The 19,323-nt window shown below is 35.9% G+C and overlaps 1 protein-coding gene across 10 annotated transcripts in view; it reads right to left on the reverse strand.

Moving 5' to 3' along the window:
* LOC100119391 (potassium channel subfamily T member 2) overlaps nucleotides 1-19,323 on the reverse strand; it is a 240,894-nt gene that overhangs the window by 89,327 nt on the left and 132,244 nt on the right. The window lies entirely within an intron of this gene.

The raw sequence follows: 19,323 nt of genomic DNA on the forward strand, positions 1-19,323 counted from the left end.
TATCCCATTTCATGTTGCCGTCGAAAATAACGCCGAGATATTTAGCGTCATCAACTCGTTTTATTTGTTTACCATGAATATTTATGTTTAGATTTTTTGAGATACTAGTAGCGGTATTACCAAATTCTACGTGTACAGTATATTGTCAAGGCGGTTATTCATTTTTGCTTCAACCTCTTGCCAATCATTACCTGTATTTATAACTGCGGTGTCATCAGCAAAAGATAAAATTGTGTTGTTTGGCATTGTAACTAGTAAATCATTGATGTAGATGATAAAGAGTAATGGCCCAAGAATAGTACCTTGAGGTACACCCATGCTTAGAGTATTGAAATGGCTTCCTTTGTTATTTACTTTTACCTTTTGTTTTCTGTTGCTTAGGTAATTTTTTATAAGTTCATGACTGATTCCTCTGATTCCATAGTTATATAGCTTGTCAAGTAGAATTTGATGGTCCACCGTATCAAACGCCTTGGCAAGATCAAAGAAAGTGATTGCGATAGGACTGCTTTTGTCAAGTTGATTATAAATCTGATTTGTTATTTGGTAGAGGGCATCTTTAGTACTTCTGTTTTTCCTAAAACCAAATTGCTTATCTGAGAACAAGCTACATTCATCAAAGAAATTTAGTATACGTTTATGTAACAATTTTTCGAAAATTTTTGCAATATTAAATATTAGCGAAATTGGCCTGTAATTGTTTAGTAGATATTTTTCTTTAGCTTTGTGTAAAGGAATAATTTCTGCAATTTTTAGAGCTTCTGGCCATATTGCCTTTTCCAAACTCAGATTTATTAAGTGAACCAGAGGATCACAAATATACTCGTGTATTGTTTTTAAAGTCAGAGTATTGATGCCATCAATTCCACTATTTTTATTTTTTATATTATTAATTATTTCATGTATTTCTTTATAGTTTGTTGGGTGTATACAAATACTTTTGTTGTTTGTGCTTGGCATCTTTATTTTCTCATTCTTTGGCATATTTATTTTGCCTTGTAACTGCTTACCTATGTCGCAAAAGAAGTTGTTCATATGTTCGGCCATCTCATTTGCATCAGTGATTTTTTTGTTGTTATTTATAATATAATTAATGTTATTGCACTTTTTAGGATTCTTACCCATTTTATTATTAATAATTTTCCACAAATTCCTTTGATTGCACATATTCATTTCTATCTGTTTTTTATCAAATTCTTCTTTTGCTTTGTATATAATTCCATTAAGTATTTTGACATAATTATTATATGCTTCTTTTTTTGTTAGATTACTAGGATCACTTTTCCATATTTTATACAGTTCCTCTTTTTTATTGCACGATATCGTTATTGCTTTCGTTATCCAGTCTTTTCTTGGTTTCATTTTATTGTGATTATTCTTTCGCACTTTATATTCAGCCTTTTTTTGCACGTTTCGATTTTTAGAATTAGGTCATTTAATGCCAGATTTGGATCTGACATTAATAAGATGTCTGACCAACTTACCCTTTCTACAGCTTTCCTTAGCTTGTTGTAATTTATCTTTTTATGTTCTTTATGACTAGAATTGTTTTTAATGCCCTTTAGCGATATCATTATTGGGTAATGATCATTGAAAGGGACACTAAGTGTGAAAGTTTTGTATTTTATCTTGCTTAGCTTAATAAAGAAATTGTCTATGCAAGAGCCCTTATTTATATTAGTAGTCGATGGTCTAGTTATGCTGGTTATTCCCGGGTAATACCCATTCTCTAGAAATACTTGTAAGAATTCCTGGTCTACCACATCTTGATTTAAAATATCGCAATTAAAATCTCCTATTATTAAGTTATTTTTATATTTCTTGTTAAGCTTTATAAGGTTTTTGATGTTTAATAAAAATTCTGTTATGTGCATATCATGCGATCTATAAATTGCTGATAATATTATTTCTTTATTATTTGTTAAAGTAATTGTAGAGTTGATATTTTTGAGATTGTTTATTTGAATAATTTCTGTTGTTTCAATTATGCGAACATGTTACGGAAAAATAATAAATGGATAAGGGTCGACGACTTAAATGTAATAAAACAAAATTGGCCTAAGTACAGCAAAGATGCTTATCTTATTTTATTAGAAGAAATATAATTCATTAAATAATATGTATCTATCAACAATTGAGAAATCATTCTAAATAAACAAAACAAAAAATGGATTAGGCCTTTTTGCATAATATTGTCCATTATATTACGTTTTTTTGTTCTATTAAACTAAAAATATGCTATTAAATTGATGTACATCGGGTGGAAAGTATCACTTTTCCATACTATTGGTTAATTAATTTAGAAAATATTATACAATTGGGGATACCACTTTAAACAAAGTTTTATATCATTCATTTTAACACTTTTATATGTAAATCTCATTAAATGATGAGATATAAAACATTGTTTTAAGGAAATGTAAAAGAAAATTGAAAATAATTTCAGTTTAGTTAATAGAAAAATGTTGAGAAAAGAAAACTGTTACATTTCCTTCAAAAAAAAAAACGCGCTGAGATATCTACCGCTTGGTAGTGAGGAAACGATATCATCAAAATGTATATTGATATATTATCTCTGCCATTATGTTTCATTTTCTTACACACTTTAATAAAATATATTTTACGTAATCTTTGTAATAATATCAACTAATAAAACTAACACCCTGTTTACAAATATATAAGATAGTAAATAGAGTGTCAGGTAAAAAAGAGAGGGTGATGACTCTTGGAGATCAGTTTAACAATTATAGGTATGCGAAAGAAAGAGAGAGAGAATTATAATTGATTATGTTTATGCAATTTATTAGAAATAATTTTATCTATCAAACGAAAAAGTACAAAAACTTTATAGAAATATATATGAAGTAAAATAATTTTGATATTAAAGCAATGCATAATGTTGAAGGAAGCTACGTGCCGAAGAATTGGCTGCGGTTTTTTCAATCGCGTTTGATGGTGGCGAGTAAACGGCGAAGATAAGTTAAGAAAAAATCGGTACACCGCAGTTGCTTTGTGTGGGCACGAAAGGCAGTTCGGAATTCAGCAAATAATTAGAAAAGTTCGTCATACACAGGGCGAATACAAAATCAATGGCAGTACTGCTACTGCTGCTAATTATTACCCGTAACGTTGACTGAGTAGTGAGCAGCAACTGCGATATTTGCTCACCGAAAGATAACGATGTTGTCCACATAATTAATAGACGAACCGCACTAGTGTTTCACTGCTTTTACTTTTTTTTTTATTCTGCCAGAAAGTTCGGTTATAATGATGTTGGTTTAAAAATAAAGTGTCGTATGTTAAATTAAAAATTTGTTTAATCGAATGTAGAGACGCGCGTGAAAGTAAAGGTTTTGAATTATTTCATAGAACAATATACATTTTGCGGAATATTTCTTCATTTTTTTCAATTTCTATTCAAATAATATTATAACGATCACAATTTCTCACGACAGAATGTTCTGATGCCATTATTAGCATTTATTTAACCTCTCTAATTCTGAAAATAGCAAAGTGAGCTTAACTTTGTCGGTAGCATCTGTGTGAGGGGGGGGGGGGGGCTATACCGTATATACATCGATGCTTCTGTAGCGATGTCCCTTTATTGGAGCCGCAGGGCTTGATCTGCTCTGATGTTCAAACTATATGGTTATCGTAGCTCAATGATTTTCGAGAGTTCGTTATCGCCAGTGCCACGGTACTAACGAGACTCTTTTAAACCTCGCTTGGGAGGCCATGTGTAGCGTATAGCTTCTCACGCTTAGATTTTGGCCAGGTATGTATATAGGCAACAATCGACAGGGTAGTGAATAACCAGCGAATTTTATGCTTGGGTTGTGAAGAGTCCATTGCTTTTATTAACGCTTGCTTTTCAAATTTTAACGTATACTTATTGTTGAAAAGTCTTTGTTTTTGTTTTCCACATATCACAATCTCGGAATTTCATCGATAATCCTGACGCTGGGACCTTGGATTCCAAAAATTAATGAAAGTTTTACTGTTTTAATCTTCTAAATCTGAATCTGCCACAGGCGCCCGGGACGGAGACGGGTGCTCAAATCTCACCCGAGGTAGAAATTGCCCCTCTTGTTGCACACAGTACTTTTTTTACAAGTGCATGTAAAGACCCATTTTTATACATATGGAGTGAATGGGAAGTTGTTCATTTTGAGTCGTACGCAACTTTCAAAATTCATTTATATAATACGGTGAGATATTAAAAAAAATGAAATAAACGAAGGGAAATTACAGGATAATTCCATATTTACAATAAAAATATGGAAAAATTTTGAAAATATTGAACTTTTTTGAGAATTTTGTTTGAAAGTTTTAAAAAATTTTAAAGTATTTTTGAGCAGCGGGAAGGAATCATTCCCTCCTGTACGCTCGAAATGAGAAGCTTGTCTTTCACTTTAGATGCATGGGGTCTTTTCCATGCACGTGTTAAGAAATAATAATTACTTCAAAAATTTTGTTTTATATTTATTTTATAACATTTGGCTCTTTCTTGAAACATAATTAAAGTTTCGAAATTTATGTTGAAAAAGCTTTAATTTCATAGTTTGAATGATTTTTCTACGAAATCATCTATTTTAAAAAAAATAATGTAGTAGTCTAGTGATCATTTTTTTTCTAAAGTTTATACGAAGAATTTATTTCTTTTTAGATCGGAAAATACCAACTCAGGAGTTTAAATTATGTTGCGATAAAAAACCTTGGTTGATATTTAAACCGTAATGGTCCACGGTCATATCAGTGGCTATGCCGTCAGGACTACGATGACAAGTATATTAAATAGCTTTATATAGTATGAAGATAGTTGGAATAATCGAAGACCGTTAGTATTTGCCAGTCTTTCAAAATTATGGTGCGATACACGAGGAGATATATTTTAACAAATAATATAACATTTACTTCGCTAAAGATGGAAACAAATGGATAAAAAATAACAAATGGAAAGCTTATCCAAAAAAGAAATAGATAATAGACTTTGTATATTTGAGCGTATAATTTGCGGCAAAGTTCCTCTCATAAATATACTGGGTTAAATGCCAATCACATGCGCAGGCTACGAACTAGGTATCATTGAGGGCTTGTCGATTGCGAAACGTCCGTCATCTGTCTATCTAGCGCAGGACTTCGCGAAGCTGTGTCATCGGCGCACTGCAATATACTCTTATCGAAACAAAAAGTACAGATGACGATTTGATGCTTAAAATGTTTTTATGCAAATGATTTCACTAAGTAATATATCTATACAATCTAAAATATACGATTAGTGGTTCTTGAATATGAATTCAACCGCCATAAGTTTAACTATTAACTTATGGCGGTTGAATTCATATTCAAGAACCACTAATAGTTAACAGAAACTAACAAGGATAACACGTGATTATAACTTATCTTTAAGAAATTGCCATGAAAAGCTATAATCCAACAGATGTATTAAAAATATTGAAAATCACCGTTTTAACATCATTGCCATTTTCACGCTGTGATTTGATAAAGGACGACAAATATTTCTGCAGTGTGCTTGCGAGACGAGCGTTTTACTAACAGAGAAGTGAGGCAACGAGGTCCGCTTAGCTACGGGGAATACGATTTCAGTACAAATGTGCGGCAGCTACGCTGTCCAGAACAAGGTATTTCGATTAGGATGTGGACAAAAAGAGTGTGGAATGATAGCGCTGAAAGGGACCGGAAAACGTAGAAGTAAATGAGAGTCGAAAAGAGAAATAAAGTGCTGCCCAGTACAACCGCCAGATTTTTTGAGTACGACGATTTCAAAATATTATTATTCATTGCAAATTCCTGGAATGCATTCTACTTCAAAACGAAGAGGATATTTAAATTTGCGTTATAAAAATAAGAATATATAATGATTCGAATAATGTATATGATGGCGGATGTTATCACTCTAAACGTATTATTTGAACGTAACAAATTATCTAAGAGTGTCGGTGCAATTTTTTGTGAACCCCGTTAGTTTATTAAGATCATTTCGAATTGGCGATCCTGCCTTTGTAAATACGCTTGCTGTACTGTGGGCATTCTAAATGAGCAAAGCATTACAATCGGTGAAGGATAAATGAGTGATTAGAGAAAATACAGTGTTCGTGTATACGAAATGAAGGTTTGCGGAACAAACGGGCTAACAATCGCCTCGCTTTGCACACACTTTAAATTGAATACAAAACGGTTATCCGCTCGACAAATTATCTGTGTCCACGTCCGCTTCTTGCAGGCTGTAGGTACATTACGCGATTCAGCAGCTACAGCTGACCGAACGACGGAAAAACAAGGGAGAGGACGCGCAAATAAATAAACACCCGGATGCAAGCATCAGGGTAAAAGTGGGGTAAATAAAACATCGCGCGAGAAAGGAGAAGAAAAGGGAGAGAGGGTGAGAGAGTTGAAAGAAAGTCATCGCTCTATAACAAGAGAACAGGCGAGAAAGAAAGCGAGAAAGAAAGGGGTATGGCTGGGGAAACGCCGACTGCTGCTCGTATACGTACGAATGGACCATTTTCTGTTGCTGGCAAGAGACGGACGAAACGCGGCGAGAGTTTGCTCGGCTGGCCAGGCAAAATTGACTAGCGGACGTTTTCTATAAAGTCCAAACCCTACCCTCCCCCCATCACCGCCGCCACCCGATTTCACCACTCACTTTTTTCCTTCTTTGTCCGATTTTACTCTCCTCGTTTCTGTCTGGCTACTGCCACTATGCACCGCGGCTCCAAACTATACCTCTGGTTGCTTTTTTTTCGTCTTTCGCTTTACGCGCTAAATCGGCTGGCTATACGCTAGCTACCACTACGTACTGCAAATTTTATTTTGTTTTTTCTTCTGCGCGGCGTTGCTAGTCACTTGAACGAGCTGGAAAAATACTGCTAGATAGGGTCGCTAGAAGCGGGTGCATGTATATTACGTGATTTTCTTTCTGATTAAAATTCGTGCTTCTACAGAAACGAGTTCACTCGTTTTAAACAAAAGTAAATTGTTCGCTTTCTATCTAAGCCATTCATTCTGCGGTTCGTATATTTTAACGACCTTTGACTATGAGGATAATTTATTATTAATAACGTATTATAATAGTTACTAAGAGAGTAATCCCCCATGCCACAAAAAATGATGACGTCTTTACTCTAATTTAATCTCTTACAATGACGATATTAAAGTCCATGTCTAATAAAAGAAGTTATAATTGTCTAAAGACAAAAAATTTGCATTAAAACTCTATTATGGAAATTCACTGGGATACAAATCAAGAAATAATAAAAACTTTAAAAGTTGCATACAATTGTTTATGAAGTTTGCATATCTAAGTACGTTAGTTATTATAAAACATTGTTTATGTTTTTGTTATTTGATTAATCCTTATATCATATCGTCGGTCCCTACGTACGGGAAGACTAGTACATGTCAGATCTTTCCCACATGAAAAAATCTAATTGTTTTGGAGGAAAACAAATAGTTATTGTGGTTAAATAGAACTGCAATATTTTTAAAGATGCCAGAAAATTTAAAAAAAATTCGAAACTTAAAAAGTTGTTATGAGATTTAATATTAATTTTTTCTTTTACTTCCTCCTAGAGGACGCTTTGTAATAGTAAAATTTTGAGTTTCTTCAAAACTTCTAGATAATACTTTTTGGTGTGTTAGAAGTTCAAATCAAGTGTTTTTAGAAAATGTACGTATGGATGTGTGTGTGTGTGTATACCGTAATTTTTCTGGAACTACTCCGTCAATATTAATAAAATTTGACATGCATATATATTTTTGGATTCTAAATTCGGGAAAAACAGTTATTTTTTATTTTCTCAACTATATCTTTTTTATGGCCATTTTTTGATTTTTGAAAAACACTATTTCGCGTTTTTTTCAATCATCCCATTGTTACAAACAATTCAGCTATAATGCATTTGAAAGAGAATAAAATTACCTACTTTTCCTCGTTTGGTGCTCGGGATCGACCGCTTTGTTCGGCAGATAAAATGAAATAGGTGATTATTTTTAAATTCATATCTCTGAAACTAAACGTCATAACCTCGCGAAAAAAAATTATGTCCATGGGTAACGTGTCAAACTATATCCCATTAAAATTTCAAGTAATTTGACCACTTATTTTTTTAGTAATAAATCGAAAACTGAAAAAATGAGTTTTGTTTTGTGCCTTGATTACGGACGAAAAAAGGGCCTTATTGCACTTGAGATTTCGGAAAAAAGTAGTTATTTTATGTGTTTTGTCTAAGTTCATTGCACAGCTTTCAATCCCCTATGGTTTGTAAGATATCAAGGTTTCAATTTTTTTTTTAACATTTTTTAATTCCTTATATCTCTAAAACAATGTAGTCAAATGATTCAAAATTTTGTTTGGTAATTTACCATAAAAAAAGCTATCTGCTGCTGAAATTTTAAACGATTTCGTCGAGCGGTTTTCCACTAAAGAGCTAAAATGTAAAAATCGTTTTCTCGAAAATTGCGCGAGCGACCTATCTAATGACTAGCCTGTTGTTTTGATGGTTAGGTCGGTTAGGAACACATGTAAACATGCGTGAATTCCTGTGAAAAAAAATTGACGACAGTGTTCATATTCTATAATACAAAAACAGAGTCTGCAAACTTTTGGACAATGAACTATCCAAAACTTATATTAAATTATGTATCAAAAACCCCCTCATACATTAGCAAGCAGATATATAGATATATTAAAACAATATTTTATTTATTGGACCTATAAATTTAGTTGGAGGAAGCTACCTGCCAATGAATTGGCAGCGGTTTTTTCTTTTCAATAAAAAATTTTTTAATTTCGAAACTTTCCTCCAAAACAATTCGATTTTTTCATGTGGGAAAGATCTGAAATGTACTAGTCTTCGCGGCAAATCTGAACTGTACTAGTCTTCGTAGCAAATCTGAACCGTACTACTCTTCGTAGGGACCGACGATATAATGACTTTAATATCATTGAACTGCAGTAAAATGGTTCTATTCTATATTATTTTCCTGTAAAGTACCTCCTTAAAAAATATTAGTTTAATTTTTTTTTAATTTTTCAAAAATTAAAAAATATTTCTAAAGTTGTCTATAGTTGATTCTATCTACAATCAGAAAATATAACTTCATTGGTCTGATCGTGCCTTTTGCAATCGCGTGCGCGGCTTCCTCTCCCTCCGTAATTCCCTTCCTTCATAGACAAAGACGTTGAAGAAAGCTTAATAGCCAAGTGCCTCTCCTTAACGTCGGTAGCAGTTCCTTTAGGAAATTTTAGCGACATTTCGGCGTACAAGCCATGCACCTAGCCGTCGGCTTTGACGCTCCTCGGCGAAACTTTCCACGGCTTACGCTGCCACGCGTCTTTCGCTCCGTCGCCTATAGCCTGTCGCGCTATGAGATGAAACAAAGCTCGTTGTGTCTCTGCCGCGACCGCCGCTGACGGCTCATATGCAAGAGCTCTCTGCTTAGTTGTGACTTATCAACCAAGAGAAGCATACGTATAGAAAATTTTAAATATTTAAAAAAATTTTGAATTCAAAGTTTATTTTAGAAACAGAAGAAATAAAAGTTGATCAGTGATATCAAAATTGAGATAGACAATTTGTGCGCTGACGATTCACAACCAACTTCTTAAATATGACAGGTGATCATAATAAATTACACCCTCGATAAATATTGCACGTTTTATAACGACAGATCAATTCGCATTCCACCGCGTCATGATCCGATATAGATCGCATTGTCCCCATCCTGATGCTGTGTGCTAAAATCGTGTGGGATTGTGTGAGAACTTATTGCACCCGGAGGACGCGAATGAATGCACAAAATGCGCTATTGTACATGTTTAGCCTTTAGAATGTTCTTAAAATACGAAGCATCGTGTGCCTAAATATTTTTTATTAAGGCAAACTAGTTTATTATTTACTCAAAAAATTTTTTTACTATTTTTTTCAAATATCCATTTCTAACCAAAGTCAATGATCTAACGTGTTAAAAATAATTCGTCCCATCGTCTGAATTATAAATAATTTGCTTGCACCTAAAATTCAGTTAAAGTTTTATTAAACAACCAAGCAACAACTATATTTATCAATGACAAAAGTTTGAACTTTTTTTCCTCGACTTAAAAATAAACCATTACCCAATATTTTGAAGCTCTGAAGTCCACCAAGTATTAGTCATATTAAAAGAAAAAACATAATTCAGCCTAAAAAATAATAGCACGCTGAAGTTGAGCATATAGAATGTACGTACACAATTCGAGCGATTATTTTTACGACTTTTTTGCCTCGTCACTCGGGAGGAGAGGCTCTATTTAATATCGATTAATGAGTCGCTCCGTCGTTCGGTCGGTGCGATCGATCCACAATGACCAACGCCCATTTTGGAATTATACGTGGTGGACTTTTGTTGAAAGATAAGCGCAGCTGTGCTACGCGCGAACAACCTATATGCTACTGTGTGGTTCGACCATTTATTAGCTAAAGAACTTTAGATATCGAATTTATCTATAGAGTTGATAAAGTTTGTATGCAGAAACCTTTGTTCCAATTCTTAATAAAGCAACGTTACATATAAGGTTTGCGATAAAAAAAAACAAATTAGTCAAATCACTTGAAACTTTTGTGATACATAGTTTGAGTCTTCACCTATCTTCATTTTTATTTTTACGAGGTTATCATCTTTTTTTTAGGAGGTATAGCTTAATTAAAAACAAATCATCTTTTTTGAGTTTGCAGTCGAATGCTGCGTTCAATCGCGAGACAAGTAGGTAATATTATTCTTTTTTAAATTCGTTATAGCTAAATTATTTGTAACAATGCGATCAAGATGATATAAAGATCAGAGAAAATATGTTTAAAAAATTCAAAAAAACATAGATACCAAATTTAATTGACATTGTGGTATACATACACTCACGCATACACACATACACACAAAAATGAATATCCGGTCTAAATGGTTGCGATTTTGAACTTCCTCAAGAAAATTAAGCGCGCATTAGATTTAGCTAGTTTTTAAAAACATGTGATTAGAACTCCAAAGAACTCAGAATGAATTTGTAACCTGTTTTTGATGAAGTCAAAAATTTTCCTATTATAAAGCTTCCTCTAGGAGGAAGCAATATATAGCATTGCGTTGAATAATTTTTTTATACGTTTGTTAACTTACATAGTAGATTACTTTATACGAATAACAAGACTTGCAACTCACCTGTAACAAATAAAAATAAAATGATGTATCAGTTGCGATATTCACTAACATTTATCTAATCCTTAAAATCTAATATCATGTATAACTTAGATGTATATATTTTTTTATTTTGCTTTCCTCCTATAAGGACGCATCGTAATAGTAATTTTTATAGCTTATGTAAAAACATGTAAGAAGTGTTTTTTAATGTATGTAGTCGAAAAATAGTGTTTTTGGAAAATGTCTGTACGCGCGCGTGTGTGTCTGTGTGTGTTCGTATACGCTCGATACGTATACTTAGTAGATTTTAACCCACCAAGTCTCATTCTTTTTTGTTTTGATAGTGGGAAAACAGTCCGTTTCTAACATTTTGTGGGCGCGTTTTATTAAGTCATTGGAAAAGATGATAAAACTAAATTGCTTAACATGTACCTGAAAGAGAATAAAATTACTTATCTTCTTACCGTGGAAAAGTTATATTATCGTTTGTCATTATTTTATTGTGCACCATAAAGCGCAATTTTTTGTAATTTTAAGCTTAACTAAAAACTGCATTGCTAAGATTTCAGCTTCTATAAATTGGATTTTGATCTACCAAGGCTTATTTTTTCTGTTTTTTTTTTACCAATTCGTAAAAAACAAGATTTTTAGTTACGCATGCGCGTTTTTTATGGCGATTTTTCGATGACTGTTTCCCACATACATAATTTCGTAGATAGGCGCATCGCACTATGGATCTACAGAAGCCACAGTGTAGGCTCGCGGCTCATTTGATTCTATAGTTATCGAGTGAGTGTCGTTTTTCTCTCCCTTAATCATTGAAATGGCTTGTTAGCAGGAGAGGCTACAGTGGCCATGTAGCACTAAGGCAAGAGAGGCGAAGTGTCGCTCTTCTGCTTAGAAGGCTGCAGATGCGTCGTATCTGCGAAATAGGTATGCTCGATAGTGGCCTACGTATGTATGAATTAGCGCGGGGACAGCTTCGACGCAGGCGTCGAGTTTTTTCTCGAGTTTTTCTGATACAGTCAAGCCATTGTATGCGTGTGAGCACGAAATGAGAATGTATGCTTTTTTAAAACGATCAACTACGATCGGGTCGAGCGGCGGCTCGGCGAGGGTGGCTGCAGCAGCAGTTTAGTTCTGTTCAGGACACGAAGCCGTTCACCTCGTACATTTTGTATGACGATTGCTAGTTTTATATCTGAATAGAAAAATCTATTAAAGTGCATCTTTATTTACTCTCCTTCAACTATCACAACTCCTTTTCATCTTTCTTTCATGCGACGATATTTATACTCACGGGAGTGACAACAATTACTATTGATTTTAGACGCGTTCCGCTAATTATCCTTACCATATAAAAACTCGAAAATTTAATGTTGAATTTTTCTTTAAAAAAATCATTATCGAAGGTTATAGAATTATTATATGATGTAAGAGAATTATAATTGATTATGTATATAAAATTGATTCAAAATAATTTTATTTGTCAAACGAAAAAGTATAAAAACTTTATAGAATCATATATGAAGTCAAAACAATTCTGACTCTAAAACAATACATATAATAACATATATCGATGAAACATATTCATGTCCTCTTTCCAGAATTTCTATAACCTAGCACAATTTCAAAAATTAGTCTGAAAGAAGTTCGCGAAGAAAACCAATGTTTCACAAAAACAAGACATGGCGCGTAAAAATATTGATAACAATAGTGGAAAGTTTTTATAAGATTATACTTGTGCCCGTCGTACAATTCTGTCACATCACGTATCCACGAGCACGCACGGCAATCAATATTGTCGCATAACAACGCATATTGTACTAGAGGTGATATATCAAAAACAATAAGTGCCAACAACAAATTTGTTTAGCTGTGCGTGTACACGAGTAGGAATAGCGTCAAACAACACATCGGTGTTTCCACGGAATATGGAACCGACGACGACACAAGCGACAACTAAAACTATATACTACATTGTGCAAACTTGGAGATTGATAATTTTGTTTTTCGAACTCTTTACTCTTATATCTAATATGTATCTAAAATCGATGTAGAACATCAATAAATCGTCAGCTTCTTAATTATTTTTGTAATGATATAAGGTCGAATGAATTTCGTAACGTTTGTTTATATTAACTTGCAAGATTCTAATACACAGATTTATTTACAACGGTTTATTAATGCATTTTAATACAGTATGAAAAGATACTAAGAATTTGAGTACATTTATATTCAAGTCAAAATGTTCATGCGTGCCGCCGACATGGCATATGCGTTAGTGCTTGGCACCGTTTGAAATAAGGGCGATTGAATATAAAGTTAGGCTACAGGAGCATAATGTAGTTTTTTGTTAATCTTGCTTAGTTTTAATTGATTTAACTTTATTAGTGCTAGTAACTGATTTTTCTTAACACGTGCATGAAAAAGACCCGCTTCCATGCCTCTAAAGTGAATGGCAAGCTGCTCATTTCGAGCGTGCGGGAGAGAATGGCTAATCTCTCTTGCTACTCATAAACACTCAAAAACACTCAAAAATAATCAAATTTTTGCAAATTTTTGCAAATTTTTGAAAAATATTGATATTTTTTGAAAGAGCGTGGTTTACGACTCAAAATGCGCAACTTACCATTCACTCTATATGCATGAAAACGGGTCTTTACAGACACTTGTTAAAAAAAGTACAGTGTACAACAAGGGGAGGGCAATTTCTACCTCGGGTGAAATTTGAGCACTCGTCTTCGTCTCGGGCGCTTTCGGCGCCCTCGACTCCAACTCGTGCTCAAATCTCACCCTCGTTAGATATAGCCCCCCCCCCCCTAGTTTCACAATATACTATTTTTGCTCTCAAAATCAGTATTCTAGTTGAATTAGCAAATTTTATAAGCCTAGGTTTAGACAAAATAAAGAAAGTTTATGATGACAAAATGGAACGAGTATAAAAGGATTTGCAAAACGAGGTACACTCGTTCATCTCTTTTTAGAGGTTTCACGTAATTTAATTTTCTATTTTGGTTTTTCTATTACATAAAACTTTTTAAATAAAGCTTGTAATGAAAAATCAAGCTTGTAGCGCTCTATTGTTAGGTTTAATAAATCATTCTATAAAGGGAAATTTCGATCGGACGTTTAGTTTTTCTAAAAGTTTCGAAATACAAAATACCCCGTGGAGAATTTGCGAAGCTTTAGCGCCGATATCTCCTTAAGGGTCGTCCCAAAAAACACTGTTTTTCTATTACATAAAACTTTTTGAATAAAGTTTGCAAATGAAAAACCGTGTCTGTAGCGCCGCAGTGTTAAGTTTAATGAATTGTTCTACCAAAAGAAAAATTTGATCGGACTTTCTATTTTTCTAAAAGTTTGGAAATACAAAATACCTCGTGGCAGATTTGCGAAGCTTTATCGACGACATCCCCTTAATTTCTTAAGATATATAATTTTATCATTTTCCAAAGCACTCTATGATATGTGTAATTTATACAAAACAATTTATTAGTACAACTTTATCTTTATAATTTATTCAATCTGATCAACGCATGCGTTTAAACTTATTCAGTACTAATACAGCCCGGCGTAATACTGGGTTCTATATACCGCGCCAATGCAGTGAAGCAAGGCAATAATTCCACTCAGTAATTAATAGCGCGATATCATTGTATAATCCCTACATCCATCCCATACGCATCAGGCGTAATCCCTCAACAAATCCTTCGCGATTACTTCATGCCGCGTCTCGCGGTCCACTCTTCTCTCGTACTATTTTCCAATTTTCCAAACGCCTATCGCCTTGATCTTTTTCACCTCTGCGTCGATATGTCGTATGCCGGCGTTGAGAATTCACTCGGCACTGCGGTTACCTTCGAGGCAGCGTATGTATACCTGTATATAACGGGCAGCGCGGTCGACGAGGAAAAAGGAGCAGGATTCCGCAGGCTGCGGCCGTAATAAGAAATCTCTCGCGCTCTTTCGGTTGGCTTTATACGATAGATATACGGCAAATCGGACACGCCAGAAGAGTACGTGCAGTATCGCGAGAAGAGAAGAGTATCGTTGCCGTTGCCGTTGCCATCGTGAAGCCGCGCGTAATCAGTGTGAAATCCCCTTGGAATCGAGGTGAGCTTCAGCTTTCTAGACCCCGTATTTCTTTTTTTTCTCGCAGTTCTCTGAAATGTCTTGGGCGATTCCCTTATTTTTTCTGCCAGACGCCTTGCCATCGAGCTCTATTAGATCGTATTTACGATACATTTTTCTGTCGGAGCTTCGAATTATCGACAATTGCATTAGAACAGCGTTTGAATAAGTGAAAAAGTTGAAGTTGTGCCACAGGCGGCTGCTGTATGAAACTCGATTTGCCCCCATGAAGTCGTGCGACAAGATGAACCGCAGTCTCTTCTCTCGGAGAGAAGCGCGAGCCAACTGATTGAAATTCAAGGACTTTGGGAGGGATTGCGACCACCGAGCCAGCGTTATCGTATGAATCTAACTGACGTAGTAGCTCGAGACAGTGCTTTACCTCGTCTCCGGCTAATAAGACGGCGAACAGCCGGCTTTGCATAATCTATACTGATACTTAGCGATGATGGCTCTTGATAAGAATGCGTTCGACGATTCCGTCCATTAAAACGTTAAAGCTAACACAGGAATCTTCATCCAGTGGCGAACATTCCACTTTCAGCAGTGAAAACTAAATAGAACTGTTTCTGATAAACCAGTGAAATATTCGCACGACACGCTGAGAGCTGCGAGTACGATGAAAAATAATCGCTATCAGCACCCGCGCGCATTCATCCAGAAAACAATCGGCACGAAAAGTTCGTCCTTGTGTATATAGTAGAAGCCGTAAACTTTGAACTCGCAGCCGGGCAAATCATCGGGAACGCTTCCCTCACCATTCTCCAGTTTTATCTGCGCGCATCTCCCACTGAGACTTGAACTGTTAAAATGCATTATAACACTGTCTCTCGCGCTCGAGGGCATTGTGCCATACCATCAGCTACAAGCGCACGTCGCAAGTTACACTCAGAGTCGCAATAATCACAACTAGACCGCGCGTACATATAGCGGGGCGCGGCGCTCTATAGGATATCAAATATTTACCATCCACTTGTCCCGGGCGATATAGGCGCCTACGACTATACACTTGTTTCTCGAGGACTTGCTCCGGGTTTTTTCGCACGCGCAGGCGGGCGCTTTTCCTTTGTTGTTGGTTGGAACGTGAGACGTTGAGCCCACCCGAATAAGACGAGCTTGTCGAGGATTGAAGCTTGGCGTTCGGATATTCCCGCTCTCTGGCCGTACAGAAAGTTGGCGTATGCGGGAGTTATGTATAGCTTATATCTGCGAGAGGCTATGTGTTTGCGCTGATGATTCGGTCTTCGGATAGAGGGATTTCCGAGTGGCTTTGTCTTTAGCTTGCTTATGCTGCTGTTCCAGCGGTTTGGATGTGGTTAGTTGACTTTGTTAATAGCTGTTAATTGACTCACTCAGCTGTAAAGGTATAGCTAATTTGTTTCCATTTCAATAATTGTCAAACATCCGTTTCCGTATCGTATATAGAATAAGCGGTTCAATTATCTCGAAGAGTTATGGAGATTCGGGTGGCATAGTTGCGCATATTGATAAGTTTTCCAAACCGCTCCAACATTTGCCCGTGCGCTAAGGGTGACCGGAAAATTGGTCGAGCAGTTAACGCACGTGCGCCAGTTAGCAACCAGTCGCGCGTAGAATCAAGCTCTCGACGAACTACTGTCCCACCGACGTCCGGCCACCATAACGTCCGCTCTCCCAACCCTCTTCTAATTCGCGTTATTTCCCTTTGAATCTAACCGCAATAGCAGCAGACAAGCGATAACGAAGGCCGGAAATTTTGAGGCCGGAATATCGACGAATTATCGCGGGACTATTATGATTGGAATGACCGAGCGAGTAATAATAATTGTTATCTGACGAATTTATGAGTATGTGCGATGTCGACTTGACGTTGACGAATGAAATCAGTCTAATTTTTTGTTTTTAAATTATTTTTGAAAATACCAGTACAGGCACGAATTAGCGTTTTATTCGAATGATTGAGATGTTTGAATGATATAAAGTGAGCATAATATGCTCGCAGGAGGAGTTTCGGCAACGATTCATCGCGATCCTTCGCACTGCAGAGAGGACAATCAAATATGCTTGAAGAAAAATATCCAATTTACTTAGTCTCCTTGTGAAAACATGTAAACTACAGTATATGAAAGTCGTTTACAGCTGAATGATTTCCCCATCTCGCGCCAACAAAGTCAGAAGTGGGTCACAATAAAAGGAACCTTCGGTCCCCCGTATCGTCGCTCATTGACTCTTCTTACAATCCATCAGCGCGAGGTTAGGAATAGTCCGCTTCATAAATTTAGCGTCACTTCGCTCTCGTGTCTCCGATGAACCGGCAGCTCTGCGTCCGACCCTATTAGCTCCACCCCCTTCCCCCATATGCCCAAGCTAAAATTGCATCACGTACGGGCCACTTAAGTACACGCGATTTGTTTAACGCGGCATAATGCACTCCGCCACTGGGGAAAGAAACCCACATTCTTTCTCCCTGTGAAAAAGTATAGCGGCTCGCGTATAATACACAGACACACACACACATAGTGGCGAAAGTAGGAAGTGTGGCAGAACAAGAACTGCGGCGCACATATGTGCAAATCCACGGAAAACCGGACACTTTTGGGGGTCTGAGCGAACAAAATTGAAATTTGAGAGCAGACCTACCAGACCAACTTTTTTGGATTCGTTAGGTTACTTAGAATACAAGAAACCTTAGGTTCCCGGGATTTCAAAATACTTATTTTTTTGCCAGGCACTTTGAATTCTCTTATGGGAAATTAACATTGGAAAGATTAACGAAAACTAGCCATTGTCTAACTGTAGGTACTCAATGACCGGAGGCGCAATTCAAAAACGTGTATGAATACAATCAAAGTATCCGAAGAAAGCTTTAATTTAAGGGTTAGTGAGTTGAAAATGGTTACCTGGTAAAAAGTACAACTTTTGATCCGAGCAGTCAATTTTAACCGTCCAGCCTTCAAATTACAGCTCTTTTTTCTACTTTTATTTTTAAAATTTGGAATAATATTTATAGAACAGTGTGGCTAAAATCCGCTGTTAAGTCTCGCCTATCTGTGACTAAAGTAGTCCTTTCTTGCACCGTGTTTATCACACTCGCTACGCTCGTGCGCTAACCTCACGGTGCAAATAAGGACTACTTTAGTCACGAATAGGCGAGACTTGCGGATTTTAGCAGTCTGTGCTATAAAATTTTATACGATACTCTTGACTTAAATAGTTCATCGCTACGCTCGGGTGCTAACTGCACCGTGTAAAAAAGAACCATTTAAGTCACACGTATCGTAATGTATTATTTACTGGTTTTATCAGCTACATATATGGCAATGTAAAAGATAAAAAAAGCCACAATTGATGGGATTATATATAGCTGATGAAACCAGTAAAATGTTTAATCTAAATTTTTTAATAAAAATTTTGAAAGCGAAAGTAAAAGAAAAGAGCTTTAATTTGAGGGTCGGATGGTTTAAATTGACCGTTCGGATCAAAAGTTGTAAGGATTTAAAAAATGGGAAAACTCGCTATTTTCAAGCCTAGACAACTTTTTACCCAGAAAACAATTTTTAACTCACCAGCCATGAAATTAAAGCTTTCTTCGGATACTTTGATCGTATTAATACACAATTGTGGATTGCGCCTCCGGACATTGAGTACCTACAGTAGAGCAAAGGCTAGTTTTCGTTAATCTTTCCAATATTAATTTCCCATGCGAGAATATAAACTGTCCGGCAAAAAAAATAGGTATTTCGAAATCGCGTGAACCCAAGGTTTTTCAGATTCTGGGTGGCCTAAGGAACCCAAAAAAGTTGGTCTGGTAGGTGTACCCTCGAATTTCAATTTTGTTCACTCAGACCCCCTGAAGTGTCCGGTTTTCTGTGGATTTGCACATGTATGAACCTCACCAAAAATGCGAGCACGCGCGTGTTAATTTATTTAGAAGAGCGCAGGAAAAAACACTACACCGGAGCCTTAATGATACACCAGCCGCATACCTTTATGCACAACGTGATTTCGCGTATCGCGCGA

This window comes from Nasonia vitripennis, chromosome 2 (assembly GCF_009193385.2).
Source record: "Nasonia vitripennis strain AsymCx chromosome 2, Nvit_psr_1.1, whole genome shotgun sequence".
Taxonomy (NCBI): domain Eukaryota; kingdom Metazoa; phylum Arthropoda; class Insecta; order Hymenoptera; family Pteromalidae; genus Nasonia; species Nasonia vitripennis.